Below are 12,266 nucleotides of genomic sequence, written 5' to 3'. Positions count from 1 at the left end.
GCCAGACATTATGGATGATAGATAGATAGATAGATAGATAGATAGATAGATAGATAGATAGGCAGACAGATAGAGACATAGAGACATACACAGAGAGACACAGAGAGAGGCAGAGAGGGAGAGAGAGAGACACTTTGGAATAGTCAACCTTCAGTGAGATGTCTTCATCAACTCCCTTCCCTCAGGGCTCATGACACTCTGGGGAAGAGGGGGCAAAAGAGTATAAGAGCCAGAGAGGATGGAGGACCCATTACAACCACATAAACACCAGCTTTAGAGAGACCCAACACCTGTGGCTTCCAGGAGCAACTAACTCACATATGTACATATCCTAACACAGACATATGCTTACACATATAACTAAAATTAAAACTAAAATTTATAAAAGAATTATGTAATTGTTATTACACACAGCATGACTATTCCCTTTAAGATTCTTTTCCTCATATAAATGCGTGAACACTACTGCACCAAAGCAAAATAAGAATAATATTTGACATCTTAAATCATGGTCACATATTAAGGTTCTCTTCAAATGTTACTGTTTCCGAAACTTGCTTTTCATCTTTTCTAATTAGTATTTCAATTTTTATCTTATACGTTCATACATATTTTTATCAAACATCTACATTGCTCTTGGATCTCAAAAGCACATTTGCTTATTTTTCTATTATTTTATCCCTCTAGGCTACAAAATGCCAAGGGATAGATTTCCTCAGGCCTGTTCTCAACTGCTTCTCCAACATATACTACAGTGTATAAAGCACATGGTATAGTGTTCACAAAGGAATTTTGGCTCTTCTTTGCTCTTGAATAGGACATTATATTGGACATTGAATGGCTAACAACTTCCTGTAATTCCAGCTCCAACAGAAGATGCTACTGCTCTCCTCTCAATTTCCTAGGTACCTACATTCAAATAGCTGACACATACACATGAATAAAAATAAATAAGTGAATGAATGACTAAATAAAAGGATATTGAATGAAAAAGACTAGGGTCATTTTTACAAGTGTAGAACTTGGAATTAAATGTTTCCTATACCTATGGTTTACTTAAAACTTTAGGTTAAGAATTCAACTATATGATGTTTTTTTGTCAAGAGACTTGATTTTTAATTTGATTCCAAAGTTGAATTTCTGTGCATAAATTTTGTACATAATTTCATTTTTGAAAGAGTTCATCTGAGAAGAAAATTTCAAAACTCCTCTTACATATAATCCTCTAAAAAGTAGTAGTAGGATTGCACCATGCTCATGTTTATGGATGATGTCAGTAGACCCTAGAAAGTTTAAATAATTTGTCCAAAGTCACACAGATCTTAAATGCATTGGCTCAAATGGGAGCCATTTCTGCCTCCCTGTGAAGCTCATCATCCTCCCAGTTATCACAGAATGTTTAAGTCATCATGATATTGAAGGAAACTGCAATGAATATAAATATGGTGACATAGGAGCAAGAATAAATTATGTTAATAAAAGGATGACCTAATTATTTTCTGAGGATCCTGGGAGAGTTATGAGTAAATTTTCATTTTTTGTAGAAGTACATAGGATATGCATTGGTGAATACTTGGTAATACACAACATCTGCTACAGCCTGGAGATCTGGACAGACTGGTCAGCAGGAGCATGGTTCCCTTTCCTGAAACTTCAGAAATACGGATATGCCGTTCTTTATTATCCATATCTTAGAAGTGGCTGAGAGCAGATTATCCATGACCTTCTGCTAGAGATGTCCCATCTGTTGCAGGCTATACAGGCTTATTCATCAAAAATGGGCAGAATGAGAGGGGTTATGCATGGTGATATAATTAGCTATATCTTATTAAATTGGATATTGATCACTGTATTTTACCTTCTATAATAAATGTGGGAAGATCTTCTATCAGAGAAAAAAGCATGGAACTAATAAATACCCATAAGAAAAAAATTCAGATCCTTTAATGTGAAAGCCATGTATAAAATTAAACTGTAGGAAGCAGATAAAAGTCAACAATACCACTGTGTATTATCACAAAACTACTTAAGTGCAGGAAAATAAAATCAGGAAAAATAAATTTGAAGAAGGGCAATTAAGACTAACTTTGAACAAATGGGATTTTATATCCTTGTTCTAATTAAAAACAAACAAATAAAAACAAACAGCTGTTAAGATTACTTGGCTTCAATTAAAAAAATATTTGGGATTTTCTCATTCAGTTATGCCTCACATATTTACCTTACAAAGGAAGCTGACCAAATGTGAGGGGTTGGCTACAGTATGCAGCGTGTCAGCACAGTGCATGGATAATTAGGACACCAAACACAAATTAGTAAACTTCGAAGCTCAGCCAAGCCCGAAGTATGAGATAAGATGCAATTAAAATGAGACTGTGAAAGTTTATTGTGAAATATAAATGTTTTACATCCCAGGAAGAGCTGAGAAGTAAAAAAGTCTCCAAAGGATTCATCCTGACAATTCCTTTTAACTTTTTAATGTTTCTCATCCTCAGATACACACTGTTTTTGCTTAATTTTTTCCTTTTATGCTATATGACATGGTAGCTTTGCACAATCTAAATAATAATGGCATTTGAGATTAAATTTTTGTTTAATTTTTCAGAAACAGGGTAGGTGCAGGCCATTGTCCCTGTATTCCAGGGGACAATTAAATCTTGAGAGACATCGCAGGTGAATGAACGTGTTATTGGAACTACTCAGTGATGGGGAATTTACTTTGTCTGATGGGAGTATTATTGAAATAATTCAAGTGAATATTTAAGGAAAATGGTCATTGTTTTTTATGTGTATGTGCAGATTCTCAAGCTTTTCAAAGGACTGAAAGCAGCAATATAACAATATGAAGATGATAGGTAGCTAGTCAGGTGCATATATATATATATATATATATATATATATATATATATATATATATATATGATTAATACAGCTGGATAGAAGATGTGTTGTCTTGAGTGAGAATGAGTGCCACAAGCTAAAATATTGGAGTGACTACTCCTAGGTGGTGGACTATTTTGGAAAGTGTTAGGAAGTATGCCCCTATTGGAGAAGGTATGTCACTGGGGCAGACTTTTAGGTTTTAAAATCCAATGTCACACCCAATCTCACTCTCTTTGACTCCTTCTTGTGCATCAAGTGGAAGATCTTGGCTACTGTTCCAGCTCCATGCTCCTAACCTTCCTGCTGTATGACTATCAACTAACCCTATGAAACTGTCAACAAGCTCCAAATAAATTCATTCATTGATAAGTTTCCATAGTTATGATGTCTCTTAACAACAATAAAAATAATGACAGGTGGTTAATAAGTGGTAGACAGTGAAAGATAAATTATAGATGATATATGTGCAAATAGATGTGAAATGTTAAGTATGTGATTGACAGTCAAATGATAGATTATAGATGACTAGTAGATAAATGATTAATAAATGATTTCTAGGTAGATTATAAGTGATAAATAAGTGATACTAGATAAAAGGTGATAGATAATAGATATTTGATAGACAGATGGATATATATATATATATATATGTCACACCCAATCTTATTCCCAAGAATAAGGATGCTGAACTTCTGTTCCCCGCCAGGATTGTGTTTGGAAAGGCCCATAATGGACTAGCTCTTTGGCTCTGGGAGGCATGGAGAACAGGAAGCCTGGGTGTTGACAGTTTCCCTCTAGAACTGAGATGTGAGATGTTTGGTTACTATACTGGCATGCACTTTGCAAAAAAATGAACTTTTGAAGTATTCTGGCTCCCTGTAATCTGGCGATTTGATGCTTTTTAATGACTTGTGTTGTGCTTCTCCATTGGAGGGGGTACAAATGGAGTTGGGGTACTGGTAAACCTGATGTTTTGGATTATCAGCCCTCAAAGTCCTCCTGATTCTTGCTTTTGACTATTTGTTTTTCTCATCCCTGATCCTCTCACTCAGAGTCTCAGGAAGAACTGCTGGTCCAACCTAAGATAGAAAAACTAAGTAGTGAAGTGAGTTCATAAAGACAGAATTCTACTATGTTATGTGGGATTATTTGTTGGTCATTGTTGAGGACCACAATGTCAGGACTCTGAGAGCTTCTATGCTTCAAAAAATATATTACAACCTGGCAGCTTACCAGGAGGTGATGATGCATGCCTTTATAATCCCAGCATTTGGGAAGCAGAGGCAGGTGGATCTCTTTGAGTTCAAGGTTCAGGACAGGCTGAAAAGCTGCAGAGAAACCTGTCCCAATGAACAAAAACAAACAAACCAAACAAAACCAGCAGCTAAAACTTTGATACATACTACATAATATGAAGGGATATATATGGCTATTATTGGTGGCCTGGAGTCGTGAAAGGACACGAAATAGTCCCAATAGACTTTCCAGAGAGAGAGAGAGAGTAAACAGAATTGCCTATTATATTTCAGTTAGACAAAATTTACAGTCATTTTTAGGAGATGGTCTCATCAAAATGGTGAAGATTTTCAATAAATTAGAGGCTTGAAAATTTAGAAAATTTCCTTTGAATAAAAAAGGCACAGAAGACGTTGAGCTTGGTTTAACATTGTGCATTGATGAGATGGTCAATAGCTTTAAAATAGTATTTTTTTTCAAGTTGTCTTTCTTTATTCAAATAATTTTTCAGAATTTAAATAAAATAACTAAGAATAGAATAATGGTTTGCCACGTCCCCCCAGCTTTCTGTGAGCTCCTTTGTAATTATATTAGGACAGATGGTAAATGAATCTTCTCAAAGGAAGATATCAGTGTGGTGATGTCTTATCTGTGCACCGGGGAAAGCTGGACATAGTAAAGACTGCACCTACAAAGACTGAGTGTGGTAGTCATGCTATTATGGTGACACAGTCAAAGATGATTGTGTCACTTTGAAGGTAAAACTAACTCTGGCCAAGGGGTGGCTATATTGGTCTAGAGTAGAACCATGTAACCATGTTCATTCTCCTACTGCTGTTTAAATATAGTCAGTGTCTCCAACATTTTGGGCAGGATCAAGCCACTGATGTTGAAGTAATCTACAGCACAGGGTCATTTCTTCTTTATGGCTTATGAACAGGCTCTGAAAGGCTGTCAAGTGAAAAAGCAATCTGGCTTATCATTCTATCAATAAATATAGTATGAAGTCCCCACCTTTGTCTTCTTATTTTAATTTAGATTGGGACATTTTAACTACTTTACAAGATCCCATTTTATTAAGTCAATTTGTAAGTGCCAAAGGCTTACTTTGCTTGCAATTTATTACTAATTGTGCTAGAAGCTTCTTGCCTTCTTTGCAATATTTTAGGACAATGCATTTTATGATTAGAGGCAATTTAGACAAGGTAGTATTTCTGATAGTTAAGCTGATTATATGTGTTTAACCTGTTTTGTATTCAGAAATATAAACTACTAAATACACTTTTCTAAGATTATAGGGATTTAAATTTAGTGTAATCCTTAGGTATAAGGATCACTTGGTTCCCAGTATTGATTGAAAGTTTGCTAACTACTGCATTCAAGCAGATTATTATTAGAGGAAGGTCTTAGTGCATTCTGGTCAAATGCTCAACCACTACTCTATGTCCTCAACATTTCAGGCAGTATTAAACTAAACCAAGAATCTTCATTACAATGTAAAGGCTGTAACCCCAGTCAAAGTAGCTTCTATTTGCAGTAGATGGCAATTAACATAGAGATCCACAACTAATTCATGTTCAGAGAATAGAAAATAGTTTGGAGACACATGTGTAACAGACACTACAACCTAGGCTCAGAGATAATCATGGAAGACAGGCAGAATGGGTATAAAAGCTAAAGGCAGTGAAGGACTACAAGGAAAGTGTATTTTCAGTACACAACAGAGCAGTTTCATATATGAACTCAAAGAGGTTGTGACAGCATGCAAACAATCTTTGAAAGCTCAAGCTTGATTAAATCCCAGCAGGGAGCGGGACATGGGATGCACATGAAATTTCCTCTCACTGGAGAGCCATTGACTTTTGATAGTTGCTGGAAGAGGAAGAGCTAGTGTTTTTAGTGATGTACTCCCTAGTAGGTTTACCACAGCCAAGATTTTGTAAAACATGAATTGAAAACAATGTTGGGAGAATGGCAAGATGATAATGACTCTAGGAAGAGTTGGAGAAGTACAAAAAATACATGCATGAAATTGTCGAAGAATTTAAAAATTGAAAAATCACAAAAGCTAATTTAAAATATTTTAAAGTAGTCTTCATTACACACATTCTTGTGATTGAATTTGGGTATCCAGTGAGCTTCTTTGTTGTCATTTGTTCAGCATTTGTTTCTTCTTCATGTATTAGGTTTCTTCTTTTGTTCCTCTCTCAGATACATTTGGGAGTGGCAGGGTGGAGTGTTGTTGTATCATTCTCTGTCCAGCTCATATTTTGTTGTAGATTTTTCTCTGGAGTCTTTTACAAGAGTTGTGGCATAATTCACATTAAAATGACATGGATACACTCTGGACATCTTCTGTTTCACTTTGAAATAAGTCTTGATTTTTATGATAAAGGCATAGATATCCACATGAGGGTGTGTGTGGAGTTCAGCAGACAACTTCTGGCATTAGTCTCAGTGCTGAGACATCCATATGTGGGTGTGTGTAGAGGTAGGGGCACAACTTCTGACATTAGATGCAGTGTTGGTTGAGGCATGGTCAAATATGTAAGGAAGAAGTCAAACTCTCACTATTTTCAGATAATATGTCCACATAAGTGACCCCAAAAACTCTAACAGGGAACTCCTACAGCTAATCAACACCTTCAGCAAAGTGGCAGGATACAAGATTAACTCAAAAAAATCTGAAGCCCTGCTATATACCGATGAGACATTGGTGAAGAAAGAAATCAGAGCAACATCACCCTTTACAATTGTCACAAACAACATAAAAGACCTTGAGTTAACACTAACCAAAAAAGTGAAAGACCTGTGCCATAAGAATTTTGAGTCTCTAAAGAAAGAAATTGAATACCAGAAAATGGAAAGGTCTTCCACACTCTTGGATAGGTAAGATCAACATAGTAAAAATGGCAATCTTGCCAAAAGCAATCTACAGATTCAATGCAATCCCCCATCAAAATCCCAACACAATTCTTCACAGACCTTGAAAGAACAATTCTCAACTTTATATGGAGAAACAAAAGACCCAGGATAGCCAAATCAACTCTGTACAATAAAGGAACTTCTGGAGGCATCACCATCCCTGACTTCAAGTTCTATTACAGAGCTATAGTCCTGAAAACGGCATCCTATTGGCAGAAAAATAGACAGGTAGACCAATGGAATAGAGTTGAAAACCCTGATATTAACCTACACACCTATGATCACCTGATTTTTGACAAACAATCCAAATATATACGCTGGAACAAAGAGAAAATCTTCAACAAATAGTGCTGGCATTACTGGATGCAGACATGTAGAAGACTACAGATAGACCCAAGCCTATCACTATGCACAAAACTTAAGTCAAAATGTATCAAAAACCTCAAGATAAACCCAGCCACATTGAACCTATTAGAAGATAAAGTAGGAAATACTCTTGAATTAATTGGTACAGGAGACTGATTTCTGAACATAACACCAGTACCACAAACACTGACAACAGCAATTGATAAATGGGACCTCCTGAAACTGAGAAGCTTCTGTAAGGCAAAGGACAGAGTCAGTAAGACAAAACGGCAGTCTACAGACTGAGAAAAGATATTCACCAACCCCACATCTGACAGAGGGCTGATCTCCAAAATATACAAAGAACTCAAGAAGCTAGTTTCCAAAACATCAAACAATCCAATTAAAAAATGGGGTATCGAACTAAATAGACAATTCATAATAGAGGAATCTAAAATGGCTGAACGACACATAAAGTGTTCAACATCCTTAGTCATCAGGGAAATGCAAATCAAAACAACTCTGAGATACCATCTTCCTCCTGTCAGAATGGCTAAAATCAAAAACACCAATGACAGTTTATGTTGGAGAGGATGTGGAGAAAGGGGAACACTTCTCCACTGCTGGTGGAAGTGCCAACTTGTAAAGCCACTTTGGTAATCAGTATGCCAACTCCTCAAGAAAATGGGAATCAGTCAACCACAAGATGCAGCAATTCTACTCCTAGGCATGTACCCAAAGAAGCACATTCATACAACAAGGACATCTGTTCAACAATGGTCATAGCAGCACTATTTGTAATAGCCAGATACTGGAATTAGCCTAGATGCCCCTCAACCAAAGAATGGATGGAGAAAATGTGGTACATTTACACAATGGAGTACTACTCAACAGAAAAAAAACAATGGAATCTTGAAATTTGCAGGAAAATGAATGGGACTAGAAGAAATCATTCTGAATGAGGTAACCCAATCACAAAAAGACAAACATGATATGTACTCACTCATATGTGAATTTTAGACATAGAGCAAAGGATTACCAGCCTACAATTCATACTGCCAGAGAAACTAGTATACAAGGAGGACCCTTAAATAGACAAACATTGTCCCCTGGAGAAGGGGAAAGGGTCACAATACCCTGAGCAAATTGAGAACATGGGAAGAGAGGGGAGGGAGCTATGAGAATGAGAAGGGAAGGAGAGGAAGGATGTAGAGGTCATGAGGGAGCAGAAAGTTTGAGTCAGGTGAAGATTAGAAGAAAGTATATGTGATAGTTTGGTTTTAGTTGGGGGGCTTGTAGGGGAGGAAGGGAGGGAGAAGGGAACTGGGATTGTCATGTAAATCAATCTTGTTTCTAATTAAAATAAAAAATTGATAAAAAATAAATAAATAAATTACATAAAAAAGAGACATGGTTTCTTACTAATCACCAAAATATGTGCCATCTTAGCTGTCTCTTAAACTTCCTGGAATCCTGCTTTCTCCACTGCCCCTTCTTCCATAGGCTAGAGAATGCTGGGGTTGTAGATGGGAGGAAATATGTGTACATCATTGTTTGTAATCTGGGTATCCTAACATAGCTCCTTATGTTTGAGTAGCAATCATTTTATCCACTGAGTCATCCCTCTAGCCAAGTGGTTCTCAACCTGTGGGTCATGACACCTTTGGCAAGTTGGACTGAATGACTATTTCATAAGGGTTGCATATCAGATATCCTGCATATCAGGTATTTAAATTTTTACTCATAACATAGCGAAATTACAGTTATGAAATGGCAACAAAAATAAGTTTATGGTCAGGATCTCCACCACATGAGGAATTGTATTAATGTTTTACAGCATTAGAAACATTGAGAACCACTCTCTATCCCTATGGATTTCTCTAATTGCTGCATTGGTGTAAGGTGCTTTGGGATAGATATATACATCATGAATTTTGCCTTTAATCTCTTCCAGCAATACCCTGACTATACAAAGCAGTTTATTAATCATATACAGAGAAACAAGGAGGCATAGAGTGCTTTGCATTTTATAGAGGCCAGGAGTCTGATGGGCTGATATTTTGTGATGTTGAATTACCAGCAGGCACCAAAACAAGCATTGGTTTTCTTTCTTAACTAGTAGAGATTTATCTATTTTTTTATGTGTATGAGGATTTTCTTGCATGCATGTCCATGTACCTTGCACACTCAGTGCCATGGAGGCAAGAAAATAACATCAGATGCTCTGGAACTGGAGCGAACAGACATTACTGATGATGTGGTTGCTGGCAATCAAACCTACATCATCTATAAGTTCAGCAGGTGCACTTAAGTACTGAGGCATCCCTCCAGCCCCCAGAGAGCATAGATTTTCCTATGAACTTATCTGGGTATCAAGCCAAAGTGAATGAAGAGGTAGAATCAAAATAATTTATGTGTCAAAGATAAAAATGCAGGATAAAGGCCATTGTAATGACCTTAAGTAATTTTTAAAAATTAACCCTGTGAAAATATTGCATATTCAAAACCAAAACCAAGCTCTCATCTTCTTCCAGGATGAAAATCATGAACAAATTGCTACAGGTGTTGAAGACCTGAAGTTTCAATTCATAATTCCTTTAAATCTAAATTATGTTCCAGGAATCTATTCTCTTTTTTAAAACAAGATTCAGGACAAAGAGATTTATGCAAATCAGGAAATCTTAGCCACTTCCATTTACTGAAATAAGTGTTAAAACTAAATCTAGAGATTTAGTGCTCAATACAGGATTGAGAGTTAATCTTTGCATAAATAATTCTTTTTTGTCATTTTGTTTATGAATACCTGGACTCAAGATTTGGTATCTTCATCTGCATACAGAAAAGAACTTTCTCTTATGACCCAGCCTAACCTTATTCATGTATGTAATCTTTCATCTATAAGATTTTTGTCCTTATCTAAAAGATTTATTATTTTATTTTTAGTTATATGTATTCAAAGTATTCATACTTTCTATCTCTTTTTGTCTCTGACTCTCTCTCTCTCTCTCTTTCTCTCTCTCTCTCTCTCTCTCTCTCTCTCTCTCTCTCTCTCTGTGTGTGTGTGTGTGTGTGTGTGTGTGTGTGGTGTGTGTGTGTGTGTGTGTGTGTGTGTGTGTCCTCAGAGGACAGGGGTGTAAGAATCCCTGAGGCTGTAGTTCCAAGTAGTTGTAAGTCATCTAATGCAGGTGTTGAGCACCAAACATAGGTCATCTACAAGAGCAATCAGTGCTTTTGACTGCTGATCTGTCTCTCTAGCACTGAGCCTACATCTTTAAATAAAATGGAGGCTTTTCCCCCTCTGTATACCAGTCTTTGTTTTCTTGTGAATCTGAACCAATAGAATAAAGATACGTCTCAAATGACTGGATTACAGAGTATAGTTTAAGTAGTCCAGCAATGGCTCTCTGCATGCTGGGAAGTTGAGACTCTAATAACTAGCTGTTCTGTCAATAAATCTGCATGCTCAGTAATCTCCCGAAGGCCTGAATCTTGAGGGCCACTGATCTTCAGTATATATTAGAAGAATAAAAATATAGGTTCTGGCTGTGGAAGATTGTAGCAACAACTTCAGCAGCAATAGCAGCAGAAATTAGATACACTTAGATGCAATGTGCAAAGGTAGACCAACAAAAAGCAATATTTTGCCCTGGACTGCCTTTTATCTGGCCTGCTGTTAGAGGGTGCTGCCCAACCCAGAGAATCTTTGCCACTCAGTTAATTGGTCGAGGAAATGCCCTCAAAGTTTTACCTAGAGATGTGTCTTTTACTTGAGTCCAGATCCAAAGAAGCTGTCAGTCACTGGGATGAAACTTAGATTTCTCATCTAAGGGTTGATCAGTCACCAAAGTAGGTTCTGATCTCTCTGGTGCCGCTCATGGTACCTTCACTATTTCCTACCACATTTCCATCATCACTGACTGTTTCCATTGCCTCTAACCTATGTTGATTTCTCCAAGTTTACTTCTGTGCCACCCTTTGCAGGATGTTTTTCTCCTTCAAATAAAGTTCTGTTTTTCTCACGTATTTCATTTGGATTTTAAACAGGTTTGTATACAGGCATTTTTAATCTCTTCACTTCTTCCTTTGTTGGGCACAGTTCAACAACATTGGCTTAGAAAGGTCACTTGGTACAGTGTTTTAGACTGTAGGCTTAGAATTTGGAGGTATTTGCATGCTTGATGTTCTTAAACCTTCTATTGATGCTGACAAATTGCACTAAATGAGTTATCAATTTCTTTCTCCTCTTGATCCATAGCACATAAATATTCAAAATACATTTCATATTTTAAATGTGAATTCAAGATTGCTAGAAAAGGTAATCTTTCACAAGTTAATTGGACCATAATTCATTGGACACTTTTTATGCAACTGTTTGTTTTCAGTGATTTACAGGGCCCTGTAATTTAAATGAATTTTAATTTTTCCCTCTCATTTCTAAGATTCAAAGAGTTTCAATGAGTCAGTTCCTTCATTTTAAAAATGATTTTAAAATTTATTTTGGTGAAATAGTAGGTTCACATATTTCTAAATTCTTATTGAATTTATTTATTTGTATTCCTGCATGTGTTTTTATGTGTATTGGTTTGTGCATGCAACACCATACATATTAAAAGCCAGGAATAAATTTCAGGAGCCAGTCATCTCTTTCCATCATGTGCATTCCAGGACTCAAATGTAGGTCATCAGGCTTAGAAACAGGTACTTTAACCTACTGAGCTATCACACCAGCCCATCATAAGAAGTTTTAGGAAACAAGAAAAGTGATCTTGTGGACTCTTACAAAAAATGATCCTGGAAAACTACAGTAAAATATGGTAATACTGAAACACATAATATTCTCATCCCTGTGAAGGTATTTTGTGTTTACCTTTGATAGA

This window comes from Cricetulus griseus, chromosome 8, assembly GCF_003668045.3.
Source record: "Cricetulus griseus strain 17A/GY chromosome 8, alternate assembly CriGri-PICRH-1.0, whole genome shotgun sequence".
Taxonomy (NCBI): Eukaryota; Metazoa; Chordata; class Mammalia; order Rodentia; family Cricetidae; genus Cricetulus; species Cricetulus griseus.
This window is presented reverse-complemented; position numbering follows the sequence as displayed.